This window comes from Mastigoproctus giganteus, chromosome 1 (genome assembly GCF_048544385.1).
Source record: "Mastigoproctus giganteus isolate SK-2022 chromosome 1, ASM4854438v1, whole genome shotgun sequence".
Lineage (NCBI taxonomy): Eukaryota > Metazoa > Arthropoda > Arachnida > Uropygi > Thelyphonidae > Mastigoproctus > Mastigoproctus giganteus.
In genome coordinates this window covers 145,916,658-145,935,007 of record NC_143575.1, presented here as the reverse complement: position 1 = coordinate 145,935,007, position 18,350 = coordinate 145,916,658, and the positions used below count along the sequence as shown (strand labels likewise).

At 37.8% G+C, this 18,350-nt stretch overlaps 1 protein-coding gene across 1 annotated transcript in view; it reads left to right on the top strand.

Annotated features, from left to right (window-relative positions):
• The window catches only part of LOC150091179 (protein Loquacious-like), a 333,917-nt gene that overhangs the window by 122,003 nt on the left and 193,564 nt on the right, over positions 1 to 18,350 (top strand). The gene's annotated exons all lie outside the window — the stretch shown is intronic.

Here is an 18,350-nt window from a genome sequence, read left to right as displayed (position 1 = left end):
TTCATGAAACATATGAAGGAAGGTTGTTCCAGAAAACGGCAATTGAATGAATAAACAAGGAAAATGAAAAGTTGGTTCTGTGAGTTTGACGTTGGACAGTAAATCACCTGGATGTTCGCTGGTGGCGGCACATGTTCGGACTGTTTTGAAAGAGAGAGCGAGAATTATAGAAGCCAATTCAGAAGAACAGTGCCCATGGAAGTAACTGTAGAAGAGGCATGCAGCAGAAACAGTACATCTATGAGACAACGAGTGGAGACTCTGTTAGAGATGAATCATTAATTAACCTAACTGCCCTCTTCTGAATGGAATCAAGAAGCCTGAGAGAGGTTTTGGGAGCACCACCCCAGATGTGGGAACAATATTCCACGGCAGGGCAGATTTGCAATTTATACAGAGCGCAGCTGTTTGGAAGAAAAGTAACACCGAGAGCGAAAGAGAAAACAAAGTGTTTTAGATGCAGAGGAAGCAATATTTGTAATGTGCTTGTGCCAAGAGAGATTAGAAGTCAGGTTAATCCCCAAAAGAGATATATCATTTTGCCTAGAAATTGGAGTGTCACTAAAGATAAGCATAGGAGCAGAAGAATCCTTTTTGCGAGACATAAGACAAGACTGAGTTTAGAAGGGTTGAAATCAACTAAATTGTCTTTGCCCCACTGGAGAATTACCTGAAGATCGACATTTAAGGAATTGGTAGCAGATTTTCGAGAAGTTAAAGCTGATTGAGCAGGACAAGGTTTCTCAAAATGGAAAGTGGAATGCAGTGTGCTATCATCGGCAAAACTATCGATAGGATTTCCAGTCAATGGAAGAAGGTCATTAATATACAAGAGGAAAAGAGTGGGGAGAGAACTGAACCTTGGGGGGGGGGACACCTGCATTAGTGGAAAAGTTAGAAGACAGAGGGCCATCCACCATCACCCCCAGTGAGCGATCAGAGAGAAAACTGGATAACCAATTACTAAAAACAGTTGGCAAACCATAAGATGGAAGCTTGTTTAGAAGACCTTTATGCCAAACACGATCGAAAGCCTTTGAGATATCAAGAGCAACTACTTGTGTTTCACCGAACCTTTCCATTGAATTAGTCCATAAATGGGTAACATAAGCCAGAATATCACCAGTGGATTGACACTGACGGAATCCATACTGGCGATCGTTGATCAGACGGAAAGCTTCTAGGTAGTTTAAGAGTTGGCGGTTAATTGATTTCTCCATTACTTTAGAAAGAGTAGAAGTAATTGCAATGGGACGATAATTGGATGGGAGGGATTTGTTATCCTTTTTAGGAACGGGCTGGATATGAGCAAATTTCCAAGCAGAAGGAAAAACACCTTTGGAATAAGAAAGTGAAAAAAGGTGGCAAAGAATAGGAGTAAGTTCAGGAGCACAGGTTTTGAGAACAAGTGGAGAAATACCATCGGGACCTGGAGCTTTCTTAGCATTAAGATTCGCCAAAATCCTTCTGAAATCCCTTTGACAGACGACCACAGGAGGCATTGAATGGAGCGTGTTGGGAATTGTGGGAGGTGTTTTACCAAGATCATTAATACATGAGTTGGAAGAAAAATGAGATGCTAGCAGGTCAGCTTTATCCTTGCCTAAAGTGACAACAGACCCATCTGGTTTGGACAGAGGTGGGAGCAGAGATGGGCAAAAGTGCGGCCAATAGCTTTAGCAAGAGACCAGAATGATCGGCTACCATTAGGGCAAGAAGCAAGTTTTCTACTCTTAGCCTGTTCAAACTGAAAAGAAGAGAAGAAATCTCGCAGGTCATCCCATTTTGCATTCTTGTAATGCCAAACAACACGAGGTTGGGAATAGCCATGAGATAAAGGCTCCATTGGAGAAGAGACAATCACCAAGTTGTGATCTGAAGTGCCTAAAGGACCTCTCACTTTGACCGTGTACCTAGAAGGGTTGTTTGTGAGAAAAAGATCAAGCATGTTGGCTATGTGATTAGAACACAATGAGGTAGAAAGATTTTAAGCCAGAGAAGATCAAAGAGAGGAGATTCCAAATTGCCAAGTCTCTGACAGGGAATATCAAAACAGACATATGCACAAGTACCATCTTTGAGGCGAAAGGAATCATACAACGAATAATCTGGGCATCTCAAATGAGTGGTAGTTGAATCAACCGATAACTGAGATTCTGTCAGAAAAAGTACACTGGGTTTGGCAGACTGCAAGTGAAAATGGATATCGTTGAGATTAGAATTGAGACCACGTATATTTGTGGAATGAATTAGGAAGTGCTTGGAAGGTTCAGATCTTTTCGCAGATAAGCTTACTCTATTTGTTTGACAATTCATGGTTTATTCAATAGTAAGAAAAAAGTGGGTGGGACATGTTGTATGACGTAATGCACAAGTACACATGTCGTACACATGGTAAGAATATGCCCAGATCCTTGACATAATGTGGCCTCGACAATGCTCCCAGCATACACAATACTCGGACTCCCTCCAGTCACTATCTGGCAGAGTAGAGGTAGCAAGATTATACAGTAGCTGATCTGGAAGCCTCCTAAAGAGTTACCAGGTTTGATCCGGTGTACTAACTAGCGGCTGGCCTGCGAACACCGTTTTAGAGCTGTACCCTCAAAATGTAAGGAATATTGGATCTTGCCACGATGTTCATCATAACCTCAAAAGTCATCAATCATACTGCATGATGGAAGAGATAGGGAAGGGTTGACCGGAACTTAGCTCTTCTTCTTCTTCTTCTTTGGTCCTTAGCTGGCAGCTGGGGGAGGCGGTTGGCCACGCAACCAGTATGCTGCTGTAGGTGCCGCAGGGTTTCGGACTTGCTCTGTGATGTTCTTCCATACCTTACCATCCATGGCTTCAGTCCTGGCCTGGTTAAGGTCGAGACGTCGGCTCTTCAAGTCATCTTCCACTTGCTTGGCCCACGTTTTCCTAGGCGCGGTCCGTTGGATGCTCCATTGGGTGGGTCGTTGTCTCCAAAGGAGTGTGGATGGTATTCTGTTCGTGCCCATTCTACATACGTGGCCAAACCATCTGAGCCTTCGCTTCTGGATTTGGTCGGCAATGGTTGGTTGCTGTTGGCATCTGGCGCGGATGGTATCATTAGTGATGCGGTCGCGAAGAGAGATGCCCAAGATCTGCCGCAGGCATCGCATTTGGAATGCCTCAAGTTTGTTCAAATCTAACTTGAGACAAGTCCATGTTTCCGATCCGTAAAGAATGGGCAGGATCAAAGTCCGGAAGAGTCGGATTTTAGTCTTTGTGGAAATGTTGGTCCTCTTCCACAGACACCATTTGAGCGAGGTGAACGCAGTGGCCGCCTGTCCAATTCTGCTGTGGATTTCCATGGTGGATGCAACTTTCTTCTCCTGGACCAGCGACCCAAGGTATTTAAAGTCCTGCACTTGCTCGATCTGGACGCCTTCGAGATAGATGGTGGCTTGCGACCCATCTGTTGTCAGGGCCTTTGTCTTACCAGCATTGATCTTCAAACCGTATGGCCGGGCAATGCGGGCAATGTCGTAGAGGATGTCCGTGGCTTCAGCGTCGTTACCGGCAAGGATAGCACTATCATCAGCAAACATCAGGTCAGTCACATAGTGATCCTTGTCATATTGTATGCCCTGTCTGTTTCTGAATGCTTGCCTCATAATGGCGTCGACCACGATGTTGAAAAGCAACGGGGAGGCTACATCCCCTTGGCGGACTCCAGTTTGGATGGTAAATTCCTCAGATAAATCGTTCTGGATGCGCACCTGGCTGGTTAAACCGTTGTATGCAGTTTGGAGGAGTGTGATGACTTTTCGAGGTACATGTTCAACCTCTAGTAGTTTCCATAAGGCAGGCCAGTGACCGGAACTTAGCTCTAGAGACTAAACATGGGTTCCACCCCTTCAAGTCTCCAATAAGCAAAGTGGTGGTATTGCACCGGTTGATGAGAGTTATCTACCACCTAGTACTGCCTGCTAACATAGAGGGGTGGCATTCCTCCATGTGGTGTGGGCGCCACACCTTGAACCCTGCTTACGTTGGTTCACACCTGGGTGGTCACCCACCATGTACTTGAGCATGGAGGTTATACCCAGGATTACTAACAGTCCCACCATCGTGAAGGTGCAAGCAGAGGATTTGGCTGTCACAGACCGTCCGGACTTCGCCGAAATTGGGTCCACTTGAGTGTCACCCTTAATTATGAGCCAACATTCTTATACTTATGCAGATGGACCTAGCCATGGAGGAGTTGCCATCTTTATGAGTAACCATACTCCCTTTCAACTTACTCCACTTACCACTAGCATAGAGGCAGTAGCAATTCATCTCGTGATATGGTTTCTCTCACAGTTTTGTTCTATCTGTTTACCACCTCGTAATGACATCCCCAAGCAGACCTTGATGATCTCATTAAGTAGCTGCCATCCACTATCCAAATAACATTTGCCAATCTAAATGTGGAGTCCAGTACCTTATCTCCTCTCTGTGTGTACATGGGAGGTTGACAGAAATCTGTGTGGAAGTAATCACTCCTCAGTGATACAACCCTGTGGAACAGGAGCATGTGTCATCTGATAAGGATTTAGTGTAGAAGATTGATCTGGAACGCCTTCAAAAATCTGGCAACATTTTACACCACCACAGTTAAAGACAATCATTGATGCAGTTAAGTACTTATACAGAAAGTGTTGTCCAAGCAGCAGCAGTTGCAATTCCAAAGACATTTGCTCTGCTCCCATTATTTCCAAAACTATGATAGAATGCAAAGAGTAAGAAAGGTATAAAATAAGCATTGGGGATAGTCCTGCATTGGGTCAGGTACCCACAGGTAAAGTGTTCAGAAGTTTGATGCAGTTGCAAGTCCTCAAAATATGATTTGATGAAATTCGTGGGTAGGGTGTGGTTCCAGTTTTTGAATGTAAATAATTTAGTACAACAATATCAAAAATTAATATATTAAGTTGTGCTTTGTTAAAAACGTTGTAATGTTATGTTATATTGCTTCTGATTATTAATATAAGTATGCCCCCATTATATGTAGGTAGACAATCTTTATGAATTTATAAAAATTGCTATTGCAAAGATCTGTGATTTGCATATACAGTTGATTCCGGTTATTTGGGACACATCGGGACTAGTGCATTTTGGCCCGATTAAGCGGCTGCCCCAATTATCCAAAGTTTCACGTAAATAGTTCAAAATACAATGGACTCCCGCTTTACAATTGGTTTACTGTACAATCAAATCATGTTACAATGGACTCACCATAGTAAAGTACCATTCACTATACGATGTGTAGTAAGCACCAGTCATTGTGATCACATTTGTGAATTGAATTTTAATTCTATTAAACAGCGATTCTAATTAGTGAAATAGGAGGAATATTATCCACAGGCTATAAAAATAAAGATATATTAAGCACAAATTTACCCTTTTATTACCTTACCAATTAAAAAAATTAAATATGTGAAAATCGGAAGAATATACATGATAATCGGAATAATTAATACGTACTGTAATATGTACATACCAACTAGTTGACATTTCTGTTCACTGACATTTGTGGGTGGAGGTTAAAATTTAAAACAGTAAAAAGATAAGCAATGAATAACAAAGAACATGGCACACACAAATTGCAAGTAACACGATATGCGCAAGTGAGAACGGAGTAACAAGTTATGAAGCTTTAAAAATAGTAATGAAGAGAATATTCTGAAAATTAATTTTTTTATGATTGAAGATTCCGTGGAAGAGTAAACACATTTCACCATAATAACCCACAGAATTCCAGCTGTCGGTATTGTCGCAAATTCAACAAGGTCAAGTTTACTATCCGTTTATGATAGATTGCACTAACAGAAAAGCCCAATAAACAGGTGACTGCTAATTGTTTTTATTGATTTATTGTTGTGACCTCCAGAAATCCAACCGAACCACATGGTACTGTCGGAGATAGTCATAGGGTAATCTCCAGTGTTGTCCCAATTAAGCGAAGTAAACCCTGGTTATTTTCTTGATTGGAAATTGAGAAAATAATCAGAATTGAAAAAGTTGTAAAGGGGTTATAGATTTTATATCTATAACCCCTTTACAACTAAGGGGTTATAGATTTTATATCTATAACCCCTTTACAACTGTAGAATTGATAAAACATGATATTTGAAACTTCCAATTTCTATTGAAATATCTGACTCATTTAAATCTGTTGTATTTTAATGCAAGATCGGAAGCAGCCTTCTGCAAGTCAGAATTATTAATTAATGCGAGTGGAGTTCTAAATAGAAAATCAAAATCTGAAGAAATACTATTCATTTTTTTCAAATATAGTGCTTAAGTCATTCATAAGAACATCCAAAAAGTATATAATTTCAATACAAAATTATTGTTCAGCAAATAAATTGAAATTGTCCAAAGATTTGTAAGTGTCATTCTTTTTTTCTTTCTTTCTTTTTCTTCTTCCATCTGAAAATGTAGCTGGTATATGCATTTTTTCTACTTTGGTAGCAGCATATCCGAAAATATCTTCAAATTCACTTTCCTGTATTTCTTAGAGATTTTTTATCAATCCGCTTATTAATTGGGAATTACGTATGCAGTGCTTTTTAGCTTGCATTGCTTTATTTACGCATTCAGTATTGTGAAGAACTTTATTCCATATAGCCAATCTGCTTAAAAATGCATAATCTATTTGTAAAAGCAGACTGAGCAATACTGATAGTTTTTGCATTTGTAGACATATCTTCAATATTAATTAAGACTTCATGAACTTTTATTATTTGTAAGAACAAAAATTTTATAGCTCATTCTTTGGGACCATCTTGTGTCTGTCTGTATGTCCTTTAAGTGAAATCTTCATAGTATTCTAAAATTTCCCAGTGACTAGTGGAACCAGAAAAAAAGTAAATATTCTTTGAACAATGCCAAAAAAAAACTTATCATCCCAGACGTCATTGACACTGCATGTACATTAGCTAAATTAAGACTATGTGCTGAACATGGTACAAATGTGGCAAATTTTTTTTTTTTTTTTTATTATTATTACCTGTACAGCATCATATTTTCCTACCATATTGGCCCCATTATTATATCCCTGCCCTCTTACATTTTTATTGTCAAGTCCATCCTTTTCTAATTTGGTAATAATTTCTGTCACCAATCCAATGGCAGTCTTTTCTTTACTATCTATAAAATCAATGAAACTCTCTTCTTTTGATATTTTTCCGTCAATAAATTGCACATATCTAATTATTTGGGGCATTTATTTACGATGTGATAAATCGGGTGTGCAATCAGTTAACAAGGAGAAGCACTTACAGTACTAGAAGTAGTTTTTGAAATGATACTGCCCCAAATTTCATTTCCAATTAAACATATAAATTCGTCTTGAATTTTATTTGATAAATAATTTGCAGTTCCTTTTCGATTATTTGAAATTTGTTCTGCTAGTTCTTTATTATAATAACTTCAGTAATATTGAGGAATATTCCAGCTTTCGTATTCCCAATCATCTAATTTGAACCTCTTAATGCAAGATTATTTTTTCCACAAAATAATATTGCATCTAGAATAATTTTTAAAATTCATCTCCATTTTTTCTTTCTCTGTTAAAATTGTTTTTTGTAGAGCATCATCAATATTGCCTTTCTTTAAATTGACTAGTGAAAGCACATCGCCAGTATTTTCGTTAGTTCCAAATAAAATGCATGGAAAAAAATACAGGCAGTTCCTGGAGTTTTTACTTTACTAGTTCCCAGGTTCACAAGGTTTTTTTTTTTTTTTCTCAAGTATCAACAAAATTGAAAATATGAACATTAATTGCAAAAAAATAATGTTAAACATTCATAAATACCGCATTTCAAACCACTTGCTTAGCTATACAATACAGTGCACCCCGCTTTACGATATTAATCTGTTCTAGAGACACCATTGTATCGTGAAAATATCGTAATGTGTACTCAATAACACATTGTTTTTTAGTTATTAGTTTCAAGACCTCAGAAGTTGAAATTTTCACTATATAACTAGGCGCCTCCGTAGCCAGGTGGGAAGGAGCAGCAGTGCGCTTCTTGATTAGACTGGGGTTCGAGCCCGTCACCACCAAATACGGAGGATGCGGAAAGGTTAGGGAATGACCACGCATATCCCGGAGCAATATGGCCTTAGTTGCTAATGCTCCTAAAAACCAAATAACAAACAACAAACTATATAACTAAGCTATTTATCACTCTAAAAGGTTATTTTTATAATGTAAATTGTATTAGTTACCAATTCAAATCAGTTATCATACGTTAAAACGCACTACACTTTCATCATTATCATACGTTCCTGTTATAAGAATAAATTTTTAACGCCTTTGTGATATTTTTCTAAAGCACATTTCTGGAGGTCACGACCATAAAACAAGAAAAACAATTTGCACTTTCAGGTTTATTGGGCTTTTCTATTAGTGTAATCAATTATAAACACTTGGTAAACTCTGTGTTTACTATGAGTAAACACATTTCACCGAGTTTACTAAATTCGGTGAAATGTGTTCCCCCTTCACTGCAATCTTCAATCATATAAAAACCATAAATAAATTTTCGGAATCTGCTCTTCATTCCTTTTTTTTTTTTTAAGCTTTAAAAAAATGCATGTGCTTTTTAAAAAATGCGCATGCATGCTATCATGAAATTTATAAAGAAGAGAGGAGAAGAGATTATCTTGGAAACAAACACCTCTTGAAACATTTCTGAAGACGACGACTCCTTGTGCAACAAAAAACCAACGAGTGCCGGCCGAATGATTGAAACTTTACTAGAAAAACAAAACCTCACTCTTCTTAATAGTGGCTCGCACACCCATATACAGTTACCTACTGGACAGACTTCTGCTATTGACCTATCGATTTGCTCCCCAATACTGTTTTCAGTCATGCAATGGTCTGCTTTGGATGATCCCATGGGCAGTGATCATTTTCCAATTGTTTGTAATCTGTTGACTACACAACCACCATTACAACAGCCCTGCAGGAAATGGAAATTCTCTAAAGCCAATTGGGCCAAATTTCAGTCAGCAATCACTCTTGACAAAAAAACTATTCAACTACAGCCCATAGATGAAGTTACTGATTATATTACATCCCGTCTTTTAGTTGCAGCTAAGTACTCAGCTCCATTATCAAATCCCCCATCCCGACGGCATTTCAACTACTGGTGGAACGAAGAGTGCACAAAAGCAAAGAAGGAAAAAAATAAAACATTTAATTTATTCCATCAGACTCCAACCACAGCTAATCTAATTAGCTACAAGAAGCTAAGGGCAAAGGCGTGTTACATTCAAAAGCAGGCCAAGATAGATTCTTGAACTAGGTTCGCATCAACTATCAATAGAAACACTGACTCCAGACTAACGTGGAAAAAAATTAGGCAGCTTTCTGGGAAGTTTCCAACTGTTCCTTCCCCAATTCTCTCCTGCGATGGGCAAGAACTCTCTGCTCCTCTAGATATAGCCAATGCCTTGGGAAAAACCTTTGCTCAAATATTAGCTACATCAAACTGCACTCCAAAATTCCAGAAAATTAAGGCCGCCACCGAACAGAACCTATCAACTTTCGAACCTCATTATCACTTCCATATAATCAGCCTCTGCAATATTGTGAACTTTTGCAGGCCATCAGAACAACACGAAAGAGTGCCTCTGGGCCAGATGGCATATATTATGTCATGCTGCAGCATCTCGATGACAAAAACTTAACTGCTTCTAGTCTTTTTAACCGGATCTTCCTGGAAAATATTTATCCAACCTCTTGGCACCATGCTACAGTTTTGACGTTTTTGAAACCTGGAAAAAATCCCTCTAGTCCTAATAGTTACAGACCAATATCTCTGTCAAGTTGCCTTGGTAAAATTCTTGAAAAAATGATCCACTGTCGACTCACCTGGATCATTGAAAGTCAACATCTACTGAGTAATTGTCAACATGGCTTTCGCAAAAACAGGTCCTCCCTGTAGATCTGATGATCAAGGCAGAATCTGAAATTTGCAATGCCTTTGTGAAAAACGAACACCTTGTCATGGTCTCCATTGATATAGAGAAGGCATTTGATACTACCTGGTGGTATGGCATTCTCAGTGATTTATATAATCTTGGTCTATGAGGCAACCTGCCCATATTTATTAGAAACTTCCTCAAGAGCCGATCTTTCAGGTCAGATATCAAAATTCCCTTTCTGCTACATTCTCGCAGGAAGAAGGAGTACCGCAAGGATCAGTTTTGAGTGCAACCCTGTTTGCCCTTAGAATTGATTCCATTACAAAAGAACTCCCAAATACTGTAGAGGTTTACCTTTACGCTGACAATCTCTTTATTTCTTGCCATTCTCAGAACATGAGATCTATTGAAAGGCAATTGCAGATTTCCCTCAATAAAATACAAAAGTGGGCTGAGCTCAATGGATATCGTCTTTCCCAACAGAAAACAGTTGCGATCCACTTTTGCAGTCAACGCAAATTACATTCAGATTCTGAGCTTTGGATTTCAAATTCCACCATTCCAATTGCCAGCAATATGAAATTCTTGGGACTAATCCTGGACAGTAAGCTCAACTTCTTTGAGCATGTTAAATTAATATGTATTGCCTGTCTTAAAAAGATCAACATGCTAAGAGCTTTGTCCACCCTCTCTTGGGGAGCAGATCGTACAACTTTGCTGCTCTTATATAGAGCACTGATTAGATCCCGTTTAGATTATGGTGCTCCAGTTTATGATTCTGCCCGAAGGAGTGTGCTACGCTGGCTGGATCCTATTCAACATAATGCACTGCAGATTGCAATTGGTGCATGCAGGACATCCAACTCAGAGTCTATACATTGAAGCTCATGAGCCCCCTTTGCATCTTCATAGAAAAATGTTAGTACTTAAATATGCAGCTAAAATACAGACTTGCTCTTCGCATCCTATTCAGCCATACCTTTTTATTTAACCACTATTCAATCTCTACAGAAATAAACCAAGTAAAATACCACCGGTTGGCCTACGGCTCCTCGAATATCACAGAATTGGAATGTTCCTCTCCACAATAGGCAACAGATAAAGAATTACTCTCATCCACCATGGACCACCTTTCCTCAACTGACCTGTGATACCTATTTTCTTCAATGGGGAAAGAATCGTCTACCGGCACTGACTGTGCAACAACTTCATGCTAACCATATTCAAACCTGTCTGACTTCTTGCCGATATATACGGATGGTTCCAAATCTCTTTGACTGTTGGAGCAGCTGCAGTGCTTCCCTCTGCTATCATATCAGCTTCTCCTCCACCTGAGTATAGCAATTTTTCAGCAGAACTGTATGCAATACAATTAGCTCTAGAAAATTTGACTCTACATCCATCTGCAAAATATATAGTTTACACTGACTCGCCCAGCTCAATTAGAGCAATGCAGAATACCTCTCAAAAGAATCACCATATTTTAATGAAAATCAGGAGTTTGTTATTGCAGATTTATCATCGTCAACAACTAGTGAAGTTTTGCTGGATTTCAGAACATTCAGGCATAAAAGGGAATGAAGTGGCTGATATATCTGCCAAAAGTCCAAGTTTAGACCTAACCTCTGTCCCTATTCCAGCGCCCGATTATGATATCTTAATTCAAGTAGCATGCCATGCACAGTGGACAGAGTTATAGTATAACCAAACGAATAACAAACTTTTCCAGCTGAAACAAGACCCAAAGTTCTGGCACTCGAGCAATCAGACAGTGCGGCGTGACGAAGTGGTACTCACACGAATGAGAATAGGACACACCCATCTGACTCGCCTCCATCTACTAATGGGCAGTGATCCTCCTCAGTGTCCACACTGCTTAGAACATCTAACAGTCAAACACATTCTGATTGACTGTCCACAGTATCAACAACATCGAGCTGCAATACTTCAAAATTTGGCTAATAGTCGAGAACCATTGACATTACATCATATCATTGGAGAGGATGCAAATGTTAACAAACTTTTCTGCTTTTTAAAACAAATTGGTGTGTATCATCTTTTATGAATAGGTTTCAGAACTGAAATTAATTTAAACTGGCTTTCATTATTAATTATTTTCTAATATTTCTACGAATAGGCACACTATAGCCATAGCAGCTAATGCGCCAATAAACAACCATACCACACACACACACACACACACACCAACGAGTGCCGACCCAACAATGAGTGATCAACGAGTGCATTTAGTCAATGGTGATGAAGAATAAACATTCTTTAACATTTATAAGTCATAAATAATTTCTTTAAATTATGTATGACTTATTTGCTTGATTTTATAGGCTATATTTTCATTTCTTTGGATAAATCAATCGTTGTTTAAAGATAAACTAATTAGCTAACTAATCTCATTGTTGATAACGTAACCCCTGTTTTTAACATTATGTTTATGGGTAATAAATTCCCCATTTACAAGTTTTCGCATGGTAGGAACAAATTAACTCGTAAGGTCGGGAACTACCTGTACAAAGATTTAGTTTCTTTGGAACAAATTAGCCAGTTTCTGTCTACAAATTCACCATTAGCAAGTTTTTTTGTTTTTTTTTGAAACCACCCTACAGAAAATCAATGTCTGTTTTCAGATAAAGAATAATGAAAATCTGCATCTTTGCCTTGATCCGGTCCATCTATTAAAAAGCATCTTATTTTATCAGAAATATTCGCTGGCCAAGATGCGAGATTATTTAAGTTCAGCATAATATTATTATTTTCGTTTTTTACAACCTGAGGTTGCTCATACTTGGACTGTTTTCTGGAAGTTTTTTAATTTAATTGAATTTGGAGCACAGCTAAATAAATAAAATCGTTTAATGTAGACATGTAGACTATAATTCTACAAGAGCATTTTTAAAAATTGCTTCATTGAGGCATATGCACAAATTGAAATAAATTTTAGTATATAAACACGCCGAAATTTATTAACTACCATTTACTATTTTACACGATATACTTAGTGCTCAAAAGGAAAAATTTAACAAGGGGAATGCTAAACATTTTTTAATAAGTTAGTATATTACTCATTTTATTGCACATGCAGTAATTGCAATTAAGAGTTTGCACCACAATCTCCATTTTTGTAGTATAAAAAAAGTATTTTAACAAGGAAAAGGTTCTGCTCAAAAAATTAACAACGAGAACTGTGCTCTCTCAGTTTGATTACTGTGTCTAAAACTCATTTTGGAAATGAGACAAAAATTGAATTCTAAAACATATTAGCATTAGCAAGGGCACATGATGCAAGAAAGCAAACTTATATAGCAACAGCCAAAAAAAAAACACACACACACACATACACACACCCCCTTCTCATTTCACCCATCCACTCGCTCCAAATATTTGTCTAGTTCTGCCTTGAATCTGTTTAAGCTATCAGCTTCTACAACAACATATGGAAGTTTGTTCCAGCAATCAACCACCTGCTGGCTAAAGGCAAACCTCCGCACATCCATACTGCAACTGTCTTTCCTCAATTTGAACTTATGCCCTCTCAGGTGATTATTCTGAGCAAGAGGAAGAATCCCATCAGCATTGAGCATGCTCAAACCATTCAAGGCTTTATACACCTCAATCAGATCACCTCGCAGGTGTCTAGTCTCCAGACACTGTAATTTGAAAAACTTATGTCTTTCTTTGTAAGAGCAACCCTTTGTTCCATTCACTAATCTTGTTTCCCTTCTCTGTACTTGTTCCAGTAGCTCTACACTCTAGATGAGGCTCCAGACCTGTATGCAGCACTCAAGGTGTGGCCTGACCACTGCCTTATACAAGGGGACAACCACCTTCTTATTCCTACTATCAAAATTCCTATATATCATTGACAAGACCCCATGAGCTACTCTTGCAGCCTGTCTGCACTGCTGAGAAAACTTCATATCTGACTGCACAATTATCCCCAGGTCTTTTTCATTCTCCACTACCCTGAGTGGTGTACCATACAGTATGTATATTACCCTGGGGTTACTGCTATCCACATGCAGTACTTTGCATTTGTCAGTGTTCAACTTCAGTTGCCACCTCTCAGCTTATCTGCTCAACTTTTCTAGATCCTGTTGCAGTACTATACTGTCATTGCTGTCATTAACCACAACAACCTTTGTATCATATGCAAACTTAGACATTAACCTTGATATACCTTCATCAATATCATTGATAAATACAGAAAACAACACTGGGCCCATCACAGACCCCTGGGTAACTCCATTAATAGCATTAGTCCAAGGAGAGCAATGTCAATTGATTACCACTCTCTGGCCTCTCCCGCTCAATCTTCCTTTTATCCATTGTAGCAAATTGCCCTTAATACCATACTGCTCCAACTTACAGTAGTCTTCCATGTGCAACAGTATCAAAAGCTTTCCTAAAATCCAAATATATGATATCAAAATTATCTTTTGCATCCAGTTCCTTTGTGACATCATAGTATCCAATCTAATTGGTCAGACAAGACTTCCCTTTAACAGACCCATGCTGTGTCTGAACTATAACTGCAGTCTTGTCTAGGTGCTTCTTTAAACAGGACTCCATATTTTTTTTCCCAGAACAGAAGTTAAACTAACAAGTCTGTAATTACTCGTGTAATCTTTAATTCCCCCTTTGTGAATTGAGGATGCATTTGCACATCTTCAGTCCATGTGAACCTCCTGGAGTCCATGGATGTCCTCATCATCATGACTAAAGGCCTGATTACTTCTTTTGCTTCCTCCTTTAATATAACTGGATAGATCCCATCCACCTCAGGTGCCTTCCTTATTTCATCAATTTCTCCTCCACTTTGCTCTTAGTTATTACAAAACCATTTAACTCCTTGTTAGAGTTTGATAAGCTTCTGGCCTCCACTTCCCTACAGAATTCCTCATGTGAATGTAGATGCAAAATACTCATTCAGTTTGTCAACTACATGAGCAGAATCCTCAACAGTCGAACCATCAATGTCAAGTGGACCAATCTGATTCATCTTGTTTCTAGAGCTTACATAAGTAAAGAAGTTTTTACTGTTTTTCGTTGCATCCTTTGCCAAAGATTTCTCATACTCTGCCTTTGCTTGCCTAATGTCCTTTGTGAGTTGATTACAAGCTAACATATATCTACCACAGGCATCTGTCTCCTGATAATATACGTGTGTCCCATGCATTTTTTTTCTCTGCTACGAGTCTCATCAGTTCATCTGACGTCCATTTAGGCCTAAACCTTGAACGGTATTTCTTAGTTGACATGAAAAGCCTTGTAGCTTCCAAGATAATTCTTAAATGCTTTCCATTTCGAATTTTCTATTGGTAGCATCATCGGTTGGTCCCACTATATAGAATTTAAAAAAAATCTCTGAGACCACTGTAGTCATCTTTACAAAAGCAAAAACTCTTCCCTTTACTCATCTTTGAGTAAATCCCACAGTTGTGGAAGATGAAAGCTTAAATAAATTCAAGGAACCAGACAAACTATTGGAGGGAATGAACAGTTGAAATGGATTTTTTTTTTAGCTGATGCTGTATGAAAGTGAAGAAATATGGAATGAACATTAACACTGATAAAACAAAGATTATGATGATAAGTAAAAATCCAAAATAATTTCACCTTGAAACTGATGGAGAAAAAATAGAACAGGTAACAAAATTCAAATATCTAGGACAGATTATAACACCAGATTCATCTTGCCACAGTGAAATCGGTTCAAGAATTGCGATGGCAAAACAAGCATTTAGGGGTAAAATCTCTTTACTAAGCCAAAGAAACATGTCACTAGACCTAAGAAAAAGAATTATGAAAACATACATTTGGTCAATTGCTTTGTATTCAGCAGAGACATGGACATTAAACAAAACCAACTTGAAAAAACTAGAGGCTTTTGAGATGTGGTGCTGGCGGATAATGGAAAAGATTAGCTGGACAGAAAAAATGAGTAATAACATGGTTTTACAGCATGTAGGAGAAGAAAGAGAATTGCTAAGAAGGAAGAATCAGAAGACAGCGGCTACAATGGATCGAATACACCACAAGGCATAGAGAGATGTTACTGGATGTGCTGGAAAGCAAAATACCAGGAAAAAGAAAACAAGAAAGACCAAGAAACACCATCATAAATACAATTCTGAAGGAAACTGGGCTTCGAAGCTATGCAGAAGTGAAACACTTAGCACAAGACTGGGAGAAATGGAAACAGCTCATCAAAGGGGCAAACCAGTCAATAGACTAATACACTGAAGAAGAAGAAGATGCTATATAAGTTTGCTTCATTGCATCATTTGCCACCGCTAATGCTAAAAAAGAAATTTATCAATGAATCAATCAGTTAAATTATAGTGGGGTTTTGATTTATGTAAAGAAACATGCAGCTTCAGGAAACCACAGCAAAGTATCCTTTGATCATATTAATACGGGTCCATATCAGTTTAGTGCAAGATAATGTGGTGTATACAACAGTTCAGTGATGACATTTCACTGTATGTGGAAGTTTGGTGTATGACGTGTTGCCAAAAGACAATTAGTGGTTTCTACATTTGGTGAATATACGGATCCAGTGGATTTTATTCAAGAATTCAGTGTATAACAAAGCACAGCTAAATATGCAAACTTTTAACCTGCCATGCTGTAAATGGTTAATTTTGTGATCATGGTATGCTTCATACTTCTGATAGATTACACTAAATCACCTTCATTTTCAGGCGTATTAGCATATACAGTAGACTCTTGATTTTCCGGGATAGATGGTAAAAAACAAATCCCGGTTAATCCAAAAATACAGAAGTCCCCAACATACATAAGAGATACATTCCAGGACTTCTTACTTCGTCGAGTTTTACATAACTTGGGAATGACTATTAACATATTGCAAATATATTATTATTGACAAATCTGAATTCAGCGCGATACTTGTTAATGTTTGACCATTTTCATACATCCTTATTATTTGAATTTTCTGATCCATCTCGATCGCTTTCCTTTTCTTCATAGATTTACTAGCACCGCTGTCACTTATTCTCTTAGTCGGCACCATGATAATGGTCAAAATGAAATTTTCTGTAAAGAACTTCACAGGGTTTAGACGAAAACTCACTATTATCACCCAGCGCGAGCTCACATTTTGTTAAAGCACATTTTTGGAGGTCACTGCCATAAAACAATAAAAACAATTTGCACTTCTGTTTTATTGGGCTTTTCTGTTAGTACAATTCATTATAAATGGGTAGTAAACTCGATCTTATTGCATTTGCAAAAATACCGATAGCTGGAATTCTGTGGGATTTTACGTTATTATGGTGAAATGTGTGTATTCACTGAAACCCGTTCACTAAAATCTTCAGTCATATAAAAATAAAAACCCATAAATAAATTGTAAGAATCTTCTCTTCTTTCCTATTTTTTTTTGCTTGTTACTCCGTATCTCACTTGTGCAATTTGTGCGTGCCGTGATCGTCGTTATTGATTGCTTATTTTATTATTTATTTTTTTTGTTTGTTTGTTTGTTTTAAATTTTACAATCCTAATAAAAAAAAAAAAATTTACTTAAATCCGTAGTTGCGTAAATCGGGGACTTACTGTATCGAAAAATGTTCAGCAACCTACGTAAAAAAATATGCAGATGGATGAAAAATGAAAAAACTTACCACGCACTACTCATGTGTCCAATACGATGCTTTCCCTTTTTTTTTTTTTTTTTTTTCTGTGATGTCAGTTTTAAGTCTATAGCTTTTCTATATTTTTTATGATGTTACATATGGTTTGGTCACCAGCATTATAATGGTTCATTAGAGATTTAATGGATGCACCGATTTCAAACTTTTGAATAATTTCAAGTTTTTGTTTAAATTAAAAGTGCAATTCTTTTGTGTTTGTCCATCATTTTCGCGATTTCTATAAAAAAAAAAATTTTTACCATAAAAAAAAATTTTCGACATCCCTGACATAAATAACAAAACAAAATTTGTCTTTTTGCAGTGCGACGGAACACAACAATCGACGTGATGCACTAAATCATATTGTAATTCATATCGTAAAATTGTTACAATACGGCCAGACAGTCATGCTGAAGATAACAGGCTCATATCCACTTTCCAACCTGCCCACTATTAGAATCGGGTTGAATACCTTTATACACAAAATATATTCTTTTCTTTTTTCTATTAGTTTATTAATTTCTGGTCTCTGTATGATACACCAAGTTATCATGTGTACACTTAATAAACATGATCCCTTTTAATACAGATGTTAATGCAGTTTCTCTCTCTCTCTCTCTCTCTCTCTCTCTCTCTCTCTCTCTCTCTCTCTCTCTCTCTCTCTCTCTCTGTGTTAAATATAAAGCTTGGTTTAGATTAAGGTATTAGTATTCTGGGAGATTACTG